Genomic DNA, 14851 nt, shown 5'->3' with positions numbered 1-14851 from the left:
CACAGCCAGGACCAGAAACAAAGGTTAGCCTAGATAATGATGCATTTCTAGCTTTGCTCCAGGTCTTTTTGGATCCACTGTTCTTACATTCATTTTACACTAGCTTTGGATCATTTGAGATAATTAAATCATAAATCTAACTTATTTATTTAGTTTCATAAGCTTTATTTATTTAGTGTCTGAGGCTTTTTGCCTGCAAATATGTATGCATGCATGTGTGCCATGTGCATGCCTGCTACCCAGAGAACTCAGAAGTAGGTGTCAGATCCCTTGGAACTGGAGTTACAGGTGGTTCTGAGCCACTGTGCAATTGCTTGTAGTAGAGTATATTTTAAGGTGGGTTACTGTTGTTTATGTTGCATTTGTTTAACTCTGTGAAGCTGTGTTACTATGCCTGTCTAAAACACCGATGGTCTAATAAAAAGATGAACAGTCAATAGCAAGGCAGGAGAAAGGATAGGTGGGGCTGCAGGCAGAGAGACTGTATAGAGGGAGAAATCTGGGAGGAGGAGGAGCTAGCATCCAGAGAGGGAGGAGGACTCTAGGGGTCAGCCACCCAGCTACCTAGCAAGCCAGGGAGTAAAAGTCGGACTTACAGAAGAGAATGGGAAAAGCCCGGAGGCAAAGGGTAGATGGGATAATTTAAAGTTAAGTAAAGCTGGTTAGAAAGAAGCCAAGCTAAGGCTGGGCATTCATAAGTAAGAATAAGCCTCTGTGTGTGATTTACTTGGGAGCTGAGTGGCAGCCTCCCCCATCCCCACCCCCCCCAAAAAAAAGCAAAAACAAACAGCAGGTGCTGGGAACTAAACCTGGTCCTTTGCAAGAGCAGCAAATGTTCTTAACCACCGAGTCTCTTCCCTAGCCCGACAACTTACGTTCTTTAACTGCTCAGTAACCTGTATTGCTTCCTCATGGCCCGAGGCAACCTTCCCATGATCCCCACCCTCAACTCTAGTCACTTACTGCTTTGCAGTTGCTCCTTCTTTTTCCATAGCACAGTGCGGTTGACCACAGCTGGGCTTCTACTAGACTTCTTCATCTGAGTTATCATCTGCAGGTTTTCCTTCGCAGTAAAATATCTTGTCTCTTTTCTTGAGCTCTTACCCCATTAGATTTGTAGCTATGCAAAAGTATATCCCTTCATTTCCAATTTTATGTTTCTTTATCTTTTCAACTCTCTTTACTTGATGATGGGCCACAAAATAGGTGCTCCATAACACAGATTCATTTAGCATATTATGTTCTTCTGGTATAGGTGATTATTATGCTAGCTTTAGATAGCTGAATATTCTAAATGATTTATAGTTTGAATGACATCACACACACACACATATATGACAAGTAGTAGCTTTTTGCAGATATAAGGCTAAAACATACATGAGGATATATGTCTATTTAAAATTTACTTTTCCTCGTTTACAGCAGTTTGCAGTATGTCTAAATGGAGAGAACTGTGTTGCTTCTACTAGGGATACATGGGTATTTCCTTTCCAGTACGTGCATTTCTTCTCAAATATCAGTGGCTTCTATCATTAAAAAGTCACAAAATATGTAGATATTACCCCAAAAATCATTTAGGAAATAATTAAAGAACATAATTGTCAATCCCACCAACAATCAGGATCCTTAATAATACATCCATGCTTTATCATAAAAGCCCTTTTAACAGCAATGACCATGTTTGCCTTCAATAAGCTTTAAAAAATGGCCTGTTCACGTACTGTTTTTTTATCAACTCTGTCATCCTTTCCCTTCCTTAACTTACCATGGGTTAAATAAGCTCTGAGAATCTGCACTCCTCTCCCCTGTTTTCCTTTGCTTCATTTTGAAAGCTTGATGATGCCAGCTCTTAGGCATCATAACAGGCCTCTTGCTGGCTCTCCTCACTGATGTAACCACTAAGTGAGGAATATGAACATTGTTCAGGTAGGTATCTCACTCATGAGACAGATTGAAGGACCAAATTTATTCCTCCCATCCTCATTATAAAGCTACTGTAGAGTAGAGTTTAGATCCCATTATTAATTTGGGATCTCCAAGTTTTTGCTTCTGACTCTCTTCCTAGGACAAATGAAGCAAGTTGGATAACTCTGGTTGTCATATTGCATTTTGAAGACAGCCTTCTCTTTGCCAGTCTCTCCTTTGTCTACAGAGAATCTCTTTTCTTTCCTGTAGAACTTGGTTTCTGAAAGTTCAGCCCCAATCCAGCAGCACTTTCCCTTGGAAAGCTGTTTATGCAGATTCCTAGGCCCAGTGCTATCCCTTCTGATACAGAATCTATATTTTTCCAATCAAATCCTTCAGGCAGCTTACTTTATAACAGCTACTTTAAAGATGCTCTTGGCAGTTCTGGCCGCAGGAGCATCAGGTACTGGTAGCCTTCTGGTTCCCATCTAGCATCTTGACCTATTCTCTATCCTCAGCCATCTCCATCCTCCTCTTCATCTTTCAAAGCGTGTTTGCTGAGCCTGGTTAGTTAGTTACAGGGCACTACAGTTGAGCCAATAGAGGGCACCCTTCTAGCCAATTAGTCATCACCATTAAGTCCATCTGATGGATTCTGGGCTGAGAGGTGAGCTCCTTGGATAGGATGCAGGATGGCGGCCCTCACCACTTGTGGTCATTAAGGTTCCTGTGGTGCCTTTTGTGAAAGGAGAGATTGTTAACCTCGGTGTCCTGGCTGACTTCCAATCTGTGTAATTGCATACAGCCTACCTAAGTCAGCTCTGTAGTTTCAATTAGGTAAAGCATTGTTCACTTCTTGTATTAAACTGCTGTGCTGTGTGGCTGCAGACTGCTAATTAACTTGTGTTTTTTGAGTGGCTGCATGATGAACAGAACGCCCTCCTCTGGTCATCTCCTTCCCTCTTCAGCTTTTTCCAGTGCCCTATACAAGTGAATGCTTCTTTCCTTCTGGACTACTGCTTCCTGGGTTAAAGTGCATTGGGATCAGAAATCACTAGCTGTAACAACGACTATTGCTTTAGTTTCTTTTGGTAGCCATCTGCTCCTAGTTTATCACAGGGTGGGGGGTGGGAATATGATAAGGGGTGGAGAATAGGCTTCCTATTGATGCCTATAGGAAGAAGAGCAAAGAAAGGATAAATTCCCTTCAAGATATGGAGCAACATTCTGATTGCCAGGGACGATGAATTGCTTTAGGGACTTGGCACTCCAGGAATTGCCTATTTTCATTATAATGGCAATGGAGGATGAGGTTAGAGAGTACAGAATATGCACTCTATTTCTCCTTTCTTCCAGTTAGAAAAATGTAACAAGACATGCAGACTGCCAGTAAAATGCCTCACTATCTCGAGGTGGGGGACTGATTGTTCCCAACCAGGAGGCAGAGAGAATGGGATTCCTCTTGGATGGCTGAAGGGTCAGCACCAGGGAAATACAACTCTGCAGTGGCAGCTAGGACCAAAAGAGGAAGATGGTGGGTGAACTGGAGGTCAACAGGGCATGCTTGTGTTGTCATGAGAGAAAGGATGATTTGGAGAGGAAAATGTATTCTGTGATGCATAATTTTTGCTTAAAAAATGTCCAAATGGAAGCAAGCAATCCATATTTGAGTAAGGTATCCCCCTTGCATGCCTTTTCATGATGTGAACAAATAGATTGTAATTTGATGCCCAAGAACACAAGCACAAATTTTAAAAATGTCCTTTAGGGCAGTTTCTTTTATTATTTTTCATATCTCAACATTATGAGAAACAAATGAAAATCAATGAAGGAAATAAACAAATGAGTGAGCAAAACTGGCCAAGGGAAGACATGGCAAGGTTGTGGGGACTAGCAATTCATGACGAGTAGTACAAGAAAAGGTGTTTAGTTAGTGCCAGGATACCAGCATGCCTTGACTCTCTCCACAGGTTCTGTTCTGCCTCAGTGTTTTCCCTGTTCTAGTGACAATGGGGACAAAGAAACGGAGCAGGAGCTTACTCAGCCCGATGCAGCCTGGCTGAGCGCCTCTTGAAGATCAGCTAAGTTATCAATTTCAGTCACAAGAGGAGGTGAGTAGAGTCAGAATACAGTACCTGAGAATGCAGTTCTGGGACATTACTACACACACAGGCACGGAGGTCAGTAACACAGTTGAGCAAAGTCCCTATATCCGAGACACTTTCAACTTCCCTGGTAAAACTGTCTCCATTTCCAGCTTAGCATCGACCACACATATTTACCAAATGCACATGATACCAAGTACATGTTGGTTCCATGTATGCATAAATGGAAAGAGGGCAATGGTGACTGACCTGGAAGAGTGTCCCTATAGCATAGGGACCTGTGAATCTTTGTACAAAGCTTGTGAGTTATGTTTTCACATTTCCTTTGCACAGATTAGCAAAGGGAATCTGTGTGAAAATTATAGACCCAAAATATTGTCGAATTGAAGAGAAAATAGTCTAAATACCTACATTATTTATTTATTTATTTATTTATTTATTTATTTATTTATTTATTTATTTATTTGCTAGGGTAGAGCCCAGGACCTTGCATGCTAGTGAGTTATGTTTCCCAACCTCGAAATTCCAATCTAAAATTGAAGTTTCCTATCTTGCATAGGATTTCAAAGCTATTTTTTCTGGTGGCCTGAACCAAGCCTTTGTCCCTAGAGACTCTCAGTCAGGTTAAGCCCAGGAGGTTTTAGTTGTAATGTGCTTCGGAGTCAAGTGTGGGTCCAGCCTGCTACTGGCCACAGGCCAGCTCTTATTTATGGCTGAGAGTGCCCCCTGCCCAGGGCTACACTCCAGTCATTTTCCAGCCTAGACTTTACAGCCCTGAGATCTGAAATCTCATACACAATCTGCACTTTTTTCTTGCATGAAGAAAAAAAAAAGCCAACGACATGGAAATTTGCAGCTACCCCATCTTAAGTATTACTGGATGTCACCCTGCAGCTCTAATTTCTGCTTTCTCCTCTGCATTCTGGGGACTGCTGCCGGACTCGTCAGCACCTTGTCACTGCTTCCTGTTGCGTGGGCTACCATCGGACTCCGTGTTCCTCACAATTATCCACAAACCCCACACATCCCTCACAATTAAAAAAAAATATATTAATAGGTAGGAAAAGGAAGCTACTTTTAAAAATTTAGTTTCCCAAAGTGGGGGCTGTTTGTGAAGCCTCCCTGCCCCTGTGCATGGTCGTGTTGTTTTGCATTTTCTAGTCCTGGGATAGTCTTTTGTTCTTGCTGTAACATGGACCAAGAATGTGTGGGAGCCAGTATGATTTAATGAAATAATATACAAATGTCAAGAATACTTTCATGTCTTGTATACAGACCATAATAAATTACTTGGATGGAATGTTTTGCTTTTCTTTTCAGGCAACAACCCCACGTTTACAGCTTCACTGTTAAGTAGCTAAGAAGTCTATTAAAGCTAACCCATTTTAATGTGGGATTGAATGACTGAGGATTTCATCCAGATTCAAGACAGAAGCCTGCAGAAAACAGAGACAGGCAGGAAGCAGCGAGGGTTAGGGTTGTCCTGAAATTCTTATGGGCAAAGGGGAGAGAAATAAATTCAGTAAGAATGAAAGCGAGTGAACTAGTTTCTCAGAATTAAAGGTGAACCGAAAGAAATTGGCAGCTGTCTGGACTTGCCAGCCAGGGAGGCCATGGTGTCAGATACACGTGACAGATCCAGAGACAAGGCAACACTCCCCAAACAGCTCTCTGGAAGGCCTTGCCAGGAAGCCAGATGCCGCTTCTGGAAGACTGTCTTCCGTAGTTGGGCATCTGGGTTCAGTGCTTTCCATTTAAAAGAGGAGAAAGGTGGTGGCAAGTGGCAGCCCCGTCACTGCCCTTCCAAAAAGTGCTATTTATAAGTGTGAGAGACGCACACAGAGGCATCAGTGGATTCTGACATGGCACTTGCTTTCAAAGACACCGTTGAAGGATGCAGCATTCCCCTTGCTTTTCAGACAGAAAGCAAGGTGTTAAGAGAAAGGAGGGAGGAAGAACAGGGGGGCTGCCCCAGTTCTGCTGAGGCTCCTGTCACCACCAGAGTGTTCTCATCACTTAGGGTGCATTGAGGGATTTTATTTGAGTGACTAGAATGGTATACGGTGCGCAATTAGGGGAGCAGACTGAAGAAGGGCAGTGCCTCTGCAGGCTGTTTCTCCTGCTCGTTCTTATGTGTTGCCCTCTTCTTCCCGGGAAACATGGCTGAGTATTGGTGTTGGCAGGAGAGTGTAGTGTGCTCTGGTAGACTGGAAATCAGGTGACTTGAGGTTTGGGCAATTTTTTTTTCTCCTTCCACTTTGAAGTTTATTGTCTCTGATCCACAGTACAGCAAAACCACATTTCCTATCCACCGAAGGAGAGAGCGAGCTTTGCATTCAGGTGCCTTCATTCTTTTTTTCATGTCTTTGCTTTTATTATTTTCTTTCTCCCCCAAATCTCTTTTTTTTTCAGGGTGAAAGCTGAAAGATCAGAGAAACAGAGCAAGCCACAGCCACCACCTCTTACCACACCAGCTCCTCAGCCTGAAAGAGCTCAAGTTTCTGTCTCCTCCCGCCTTATATTCCTTTCTCTGCCCAACCATATCACTTCCTGTCTCATCCTTCCTAGTGCTGGGATTCCCCCAATCTCTTTTATCTCTCTCCCTCTATCCTTTCATTCTCTCCTTTCTTCACTTGATACTTAATATTTGAAGACAGGATGAAGTATTTTGGAATTGAAAAAATGATGGATAGGGAAGTTGGGATTGATTTGGTATGAGCTGAGATTGATAAAAAATTCTCTCATGAGGGGAAGACCTTAGAATACTCAACCCTAAAAGGCATGTCACCATCAAATCCTTTCCCTCAGGGCTCAGGGCACTCTGTGGAAGAGGAGGTAGAAAGAGTCTAAGAGCCAGAGGGGATGGCGGACACCAAGGAAACAAGGCCTTCTAGACACAGTGGGACTGGCACACATATGAACCCACAGACTGAGGCAGCAGGCACAGAGTCTGCCTGGGTCTGCACTACATAGGGTCCTGAGCTGAAAGAAGAAGTGGGCACATGCCCCCATCCCTAATCCAGAAGCTGTCTCCAACTGATAACCACTTGCAAATGAAGAATTAGTTTTCTCCAAAGGAGTCTCATTGGGGATACAAACCACTCTTAAGGGCAAGCCCTGAGCCCAGCAATAGCCACAAAGGGAAATAAACTGAAAGGCATCTGTGGCGATTCTTTGTCTCATAATGTTGAGTCAGGGAGTGGTTTTGTTTTTTCTCCTGCCTTACAAGTCCTTTGTGCACGTATTATGACCTCTAGTTTGGGATTCTCATGGGATTCCTGTGTGTGCAAACATGTTTCTTGTGCTTTTTCTTTGACTGTTTTTCCTGTTTGGTTATTTTTTCATATTCCAATTTGTTTTGGATTTATGTTATTTTATTATTAATGCTTAGATGCTTGTTTATTTTCTAACAGAGATAGAAAGGGTGTGGATCTGGATGGGAGGGGAGATAGGGAGGAACTGGAAGGAATAGAGGGGGGAGAAACCATAATCAGAATATACTATATGAAAAAAATCTATTTTTAATAAAAGAAAAAAGTTCTCTCAGTAAGGATTTAAAGGAAGATGTAAAAATCAATTCTCATGTTCTAAGACCTATTTACTAATTCCAGATAATACTAAATTTAAAAAAAAAAATCACAAGTAATGGTGACCTTAATGTAGTGTTAGAATTGCTCCAGTCTGGCGGAGGGGGGTGGTGGTGTCACAGTGTCCTAATGTGGCTTCAGCCTCTTAGCCCTGCACATGTGACTTTCTCACTCTTGATAGGTATCTGGAGTGTTAACATTGTCTCCTCTGTGGTCAGAAGAGAGCTGTTCTTTATCATGGGTGGTAGAGATCATATGAAAACAGACACTTAAGAAGAACAAGTTACCTTAAAATATTCCCTATCCTAGTCAGAACTATGTCAGGGTTTCTAACGTTTCAGGCCTACGAAACTGATCTCACCTAGCTCTACTTACTGGTTTATAGGTGATTATCATCTTCAACGAAGTCAGGGAATTCCATTGATTCCACAAAATTGTGGGGACACTATACTTACTAGTCTTTGCTCATAGTGCTATCGGGATCTCAATGAGCCACATTACTTACCCCTGTGGCCACCCCATTAATGGCAGGAGTCAAGTCAACTTTTGTTTTCAATTTCTATTTTCACCAATATTTTCAAGAGTCTGAGCTACAGAATATCCTCCTCCTCCTTGCTCAATGTTATGTTTATTTATTGGACATTTTTGTAAATGCTAGGTGAAGGTAAGAACAGTACCTGCTCATGGCTAGAAATCTACCCAATGGTCTGTTATCACGAGAACTTCCTGTTTTGTTATTTATTCATTTTAAGCTTTTGTGCATACATTTTTTTTTTTTCTGAGCGTTTTCTGGGCCTCTTTTGAGAAATTAGTAGGCTTAAACACAAAATGTAATGCCTCTGCTTCTGCCACATTTTCTTTCTGGAAATATGCTTGACGTTCTCCAAGTGCTTTCATGGTATTTTCTCCTGTGATTTCCAAAGTTAGACGTTCCTAGGATGCTGCTGTCAACTCATCCCTTGGGGTTATTTGTGGCCCTATGCCAAATGGTTTCCAAACTTATAGAAAGATAATATTGGTTCTATGCTACTACAGTATACTAGTGGAGTATAAACAGTGAGCAAATCACATTATGTTCTAATTTCAGGTCCTTCTGGGGCTCCACTTTACTCCTTTTCCTGCACACGAGTTATAGGCATTACCTCACAGCCAGTTCAAAGCCTGGGAACCCTCCTGGAAGCTTCAGTCTACTTCCTCATGCTCTTGGAGAGCAATTGCTCTGGGCTGTGCTTCCTCGAGGGTGCTCGGGGCTGACCTGAGCCACTCTCCGAACTTTATCCTGTCTTAGTCGTCGAACTCCTCTTATCTTAGACGTCTGTGCTGTCTCATTTCTTCTCTGTTTAACCCTTCCTATGCAATCCTTTTGCTTTACTTCCACACTGGAGACTTTCCACAACTGTCCTGAAATTCAAACCCCTTTATAATACTAGGGTTTTCTTGACAATTTTTCTTATCTACAACATTCTGAGTTCATAGTTTTTAATCTCTATTTACAATTCATAACTCTTTATTCTGGAGGACATTTTTTCCCCCTCACACTGTGGTTCTCCATGCTCTGGTACACAGTACAGTTTCCCATTTGTGTTCATAATTCTGTATTGGAGGAATAAAGTAACTGCTGATTAAATGCGTTTAATCTTTTTTACATTTGTACTGAACGTGTACAGAATAGTCTTCTTGTCATTATTTCATAAATAGTAGCAAATAGAAATTATTTTCATATTATTACATTGTATTAGGTGTTATGAATAATCCAGAGATGATTTAGACTCATGTATAGAAGGATACCAGTAGTTATGTACAAATACTATCTCATTTTATACAAGAAATTTGACAATTTTTAGCTTTCATGCATTGCCTACCAAATGAATACACTTAAAGCTAGTCTGTGCCATGCATTCTGAAGGTGTTCTTTGAGGTCTCAAAGCTAAATTTCCACTCTTTGGTGTTTCATGCCTTGAACCTTGAATTCAGTGGCCAGACACTTTTTCTTCTTCAACAAATTCTGTATTGAGTACATTGAATCTTGTTCAACTTACTGTGATTATTTAATTCTTGTCGTTGTAGAATGAAAACATTTCCAGGAAATATATAAACAACAAGTGTGTGTTTCAATAAAATGTTATTGACAAAGACAGGAAATAAGGTAGATCTGGTCTAAGCTTGAGAATTTGTCAATCTGCTACTTCCTGTAGGCCCTAGAAGCTAACAGATATTCATTGAAAACTTTATAATAGAAGATAGGATTTTACAATTGATGAACAAATCAGTAAGAATTTATTAACATATTTCAAACATGAATAAAAGGAGCATTAAAGATTTTTTTTTCTCAGTGTTGTGTGCTGCTAAGGGTTGAGATTGGGGCTGTAACCTTTCTTTTAATCCAAGTTTCAGATTCCCAGTTCTTTCCATTGGGACAAGGCCAAGAATCATGGTGAAAAAGAAATATGGCTAAAACTTCAACTTCTCAGAGGCCAGTATCCCTGTGGGGTGAACCTTGGTCAACAACAGAAGGCAGCCATAGATGGCGCAGTACCACTTGTAAGTTTACTGTTTTCTACTCTTTATTCAGATGCAAAGTTTAAAGATCACTAGTAATCATTTCACTCCTGCCTTGAGTGTTTATCTCCCAAAGCCTTCTCCTAGAACTAAAACAAGGGTCAACATGGGAAGGGTAATTGCACCTTGGTCTCCAGTTTACAAACCTTATAAATCCGTGCCAAGATGTCTCCTAAGTTTGATAACATTTCCATATTCCCAAATGTGGAGTTGAAAACTATTGCTTCACCTCACAATCTGAATAATTAATTTTAAGGATCAGTCCGCTTCTCCCACAAGACTCCAGTTGAGGAGCTTCGTGCCCATTGGAAGTGCATTAGCTCTTCCGAATGACAAACATTTAGCACACACAGCCAAAGAAGCCACTATGATTCTGGCTTATTCCAAACACCTTGGCCACCCTTGTCCCTGAAGCAAAGAAAAAGAGAGAAAGGGAGGGAGGGATGAATGGAGGAAGGGGAAGGAGGGAGGAAGGGAGAGGGAGAGAGAGAATAACAATTTGTACACGTTCCTCATTTTCCAGTAAAAATAACCATAGCCTGCAAATCTTTGGATATCAGGTGTTGTGGTTGGGTGGAAGACCAAAGTGTACAGAAAAAGAGTGTAGTGCCAGAAGACAGCACAGAAAAACACACCCTGTTCCAAAGCACAGCAGACCTGAGCAGCCCGAGGCCTGGATGGGCAGAAGTGAGCCACACCAGTGATGCTCCCGAGGACCAGAGCAAAGAGAGAAGGGGGTCTCCAGGGTGTTGAAGTTCATGTTTAACCATATCTAACCTCCAATGCATATGAGAAATGCCCACAGTGCCATTCTAAAGACTGGGTGGATGCCCTATTTCCTCACCATGGTTTCCACACACAACCCTCCTATTTCTAGGTCATCATGATTTAAGTTGCCTCAGATGTGCTTTTGCAGGATATTTCATTTAATATCCATGAAGACCACAAAGGCTTTAAATATCAGTTCACTCTCACAAAGTAGCCACAGCTCAACAGTTGCTCCTTTTAACACAGCATTCAACTGGCACGCTTCCCTAAGATCTGCCTGTTCACTCAACATTTTTTTCACCTTGGAATTCTATGAACAGCTGGGTAATTTTCTTAGTCTATGCAAAAGGGAAGATTTTAAACTCTCCTTTTAATCTATTTTACAATGTGCAAATCTCTTCCAAGAAAGCTTATTTGTGCCTAAAAGCCATCAGTAAATATATTCTTGTAAGGATATTTTTCAAAAATGCTTGAATACTATTGTTTCTTATTATTTATTTATTTATTTATTTATTTGGAGATTGAACCCAGGGCTTTATGTATGAGCCTCCAGTACTGGTAGTTATTGTTAAAAATACCCATTTCTAAGAGATTTTTAGTTTCCCTGAATAATGTGTACGTAAGTGGGAATTAAGTGCTCTTTTGTGCCTTCCCCCACAATATTCTGAGATGCTTTCTGTTTTCCTGAGTGTAAGCCACAAAGTAAATCTCGCTAAATATTGTAATGTTGCCTGACTCCAAAGCCCATTTTCTTTGTTCCCTTAAGATCTGGACCAATTCTTTCCAGTACTCAAGTTGAACCACAGGGCTTCGTGGGTTTCTTCCCTTCTCTAAGTGCCATCTGACACACAGTTGTGAGCTGACTCTCCTACACAAAGATCATTGTGTAACTGTGTGCTGCACACGCACTAGTGACTCTTCGCTTCTTACTTCCTTCCTTTACTTGGCCTACCCCCTCACTCCCCAACTGCTGTCCACTAATAAACAGGTCATTTTTCCTATAACTTTTTCCCCATTAGCTTCATCTTTAGTCACCTGTGACATATTTTACAGAGTGATTCTTACATGGTGATTCAGAAGGTATCAGAGGATCTTCCTGGTCCAAGCATTATGTTAATTCATGAAAGTGGTCATTAATAAATTTTTGACTGGTAGCATTTTCAGATTACTGCTCATTCTGGATTTTTGATCTCTAGCTCTGACAATAGGAATTGGCCTTAAACTTAAGATCTTTAGATGAAACATCCACATAATGTTTACTTCTCTCATTTCTGTATCCTAGAAGTATCCAGTTCTCCATGGAGAAAAGTCTGAAATTGCAATGCTGCATAATTGTGAAAACTGTTTCTGACATTGTTTAGGAAAACATTCTTTCCTTTATTTTGTAAGAGCAGATAGAGAAAGAGCATAGGATTTGACCTTGAGCTTGATTAAGAATGAGGACTTATACCCTGATACTACTGAGCCTATGCAGTCATTAAATAACATTATGCTTAGTATAATCACAGCCCAGTAAAAGTTCTGGCTTTATGGGAAGATTTCCCTCCACCTTCTAATCCAGCTGTGCTGTAGCAAACCGTCCCTGTTGGTAGCTTCTCTGCTTTGAGGGCAGTGTTTAACTTACAGCTCTGAAAAGATAGTTCTGCTCTGTTGAAAATAGCATATAGAGGTCAAGTGGAATTTTGGCACATCATTATGATTCCTCTCCATCACTAAACAAACTTTAGTACACACACACACACACACACACACATTTTGTAATAAACACCCTACCCAAATATTGATGGTATATTCTGTGAAGGACTACCAAATGCATCAAGAATAAGGAAAACATCCCAATGATTCTTTCAAACATGAATATATTTAAATTCTAGTTAAACAATATTTCTGTTTAGTCTTCTCAAGCTTTGATGACATGCCACAACTGGTTGTTTTATCAAAAACTTAGGAAAAATGCTTAACAAGATATTATTGTGTACACACATTTATGCATAATTAAATCTAGTCCATAAATTGGTTCTATATGGAATATGGCCATATCACCCAAGAAATGTCAGTGGATGATAAATAACATATTTTCCTCATCTCAAAGTATGAATGCCTTGAGGTAACACCATAATCTGGTCTAAAAATCTTAGTTTAAAATATCTATTTCCACCTTTACTGAACTACACAAAAGATCTAACTAAGTTAGAAAATCCATTTAGATATCAGCACCATGCTTATATAGGAAATGCATTCATGAGCATAGAGAAGCCTGATACTTAGAAGATTCCCCACTATGCAGATTCGGCGTGTTTCTGAGGGAAGTTTTATAGCCAATTTTTAGTTTCTTTATTTAATTCTTTGTTTTTTTAAAAAAAAACTTCTACTATTCATTTTATTCTTATTTTCCTCTCAGTAAAAAACAAAACAAAACAAAAAAACAAAAGAAAAACCCAAAACAACAACAAAAATAACCAGAAATAATTGAGACTAAGTAATGGATATATCTCAAGAACTCTAGGATTGGGTGTATCTTAGTACTAAATAATGTAATTGTTTGATTTGTCTTTTGACTGTCCATTTAGAATTACTAAGAACTCTAGTTTTTAACTGCAACCTGAAAATCCCTTTCATGTTGGGTAAAAATCTTGAGAGGGAAATAATAGCATATCAGGAATGTTTTGTCTTGTGCCAGACATTATATAAGAATATATATATTCTTACTTTTTATAACTATGAGATATGGTATATTATTTAATATAGCTGTAGATGTCTGAGACCATGACTGAAACAACATATAGACCAAGGATTTGGCTCTAAGTTCTCCTTTTCTATTCATTTAAGAGTCAAGATCTTTTCCTGTTCTATCCTGCATCCTACCTCCAAAGAATTATCAGAACTTTGAGAGAACAAATGTGATGCATTAGGTTATTCTATGTTCTCTAAGGCAATTACTACTTTAGTAAGCCATGACAGAATGAAACCTTGGAGCATTATCTGTTTCATGAAGTGAAAAACAGTGCATGGGTGGCAAATAGTTGAAGAATACTATGTACAGGGCTATGTGCTATCGCACCAGAAGCAACACACACACACACACACACACACACACACACACACACACACACACACACACACACACACGCTTACATGTGCTTAGAAACAGGTCTGGAAGAATACACAAAAAAATGTTAGTTACTTCTGCTCAGCAAGCTAAGAATGACTGGGGGCCAAATTTCACTTTTTAATGTATATTCATTGCTGCTGCTTACATATTTTGTGTGCAGTTGCATGTATTACATTCACAATTAAAAATAATTGAATGAATTAGTTGAATAGTTTTCAGGCATTATTCATCCTAACTAGTGACTCAGGTGATTAAGCAACTTCAATCTCACAAAGTGCAACGGCAGTTTTGGTTCACTGTTCTGTGAGCAGTACACTGACACTCTGCATGTAGAGTGAGAGCTCTGACGTCACCATGTGCATCATACTGTGCCTTAGTGAATGCCAACAGAAGGCAATAACTGTTACTTCAGATGCAGCATGGCCAAAATAGAGCTTTCAAACCTGCTCTTCCCATTCCTCCACCAGGTTTGCCCATCTGTGCATGTGGCACTATCAGTTCTCGACTTGCCTAAGCAGAAACCCAAAGTGGCACCCATGGTCCTTCCTTCCTTTCTACACTACACCACAAACAACAGCACACCCACTTGTGAGATTTCTTGACTCATTTCTCTCTAAAGCCGTGGTTCTCAACCTTCCTAATGCTGCACCCTTTAATACAGTTCTTCATGTCGTGGTGACTCCCAATCATAAAATTATTTTTGTTGCTACATCATAAGTATAATTTTGCTACTGTTATAAATCGTAATGTAAATACCCGTGTTTTCCAATGGTTTTAGGTGACCCTTGTGAAAAGGTCTTTGACCCCTAAAGGCT

General features: G+C 40.3%; 1 protein-coding gene across 3 annotated transcripts in view; it reads right to left on the bottom strand.

The window, feature by feature from the left end:
• Nucleotides 1-14851, bottom strand: part of Arhgap15 (Rho GTPase activating protein 15) — a 602692-nt gene that overhangs the window by 44048 nt on the left and 543793 nt on the right. The window lies entirely within an intron of this gene.

The sequence above is a fragment of the Peromyscus leucopus genome, chromosome 4, assembly GCF_004664715.2.
Source record: "Peromyscus leucopus breed LL Stock chromosome 4, UCI_PerLeu_2.1, whole genome shotgun sequence".
Taxonomy (NCBI): Eukaryota; Metazoa; Chordata; class Mammalia; order Rodentia; family Cricetidae; genus Peromyscus; species Peromyscus leucopus.
Note: the sequence above shows the minus strand (reverse complement) of the source record. Positions and strands in the feature narration are given on the sequence as shown.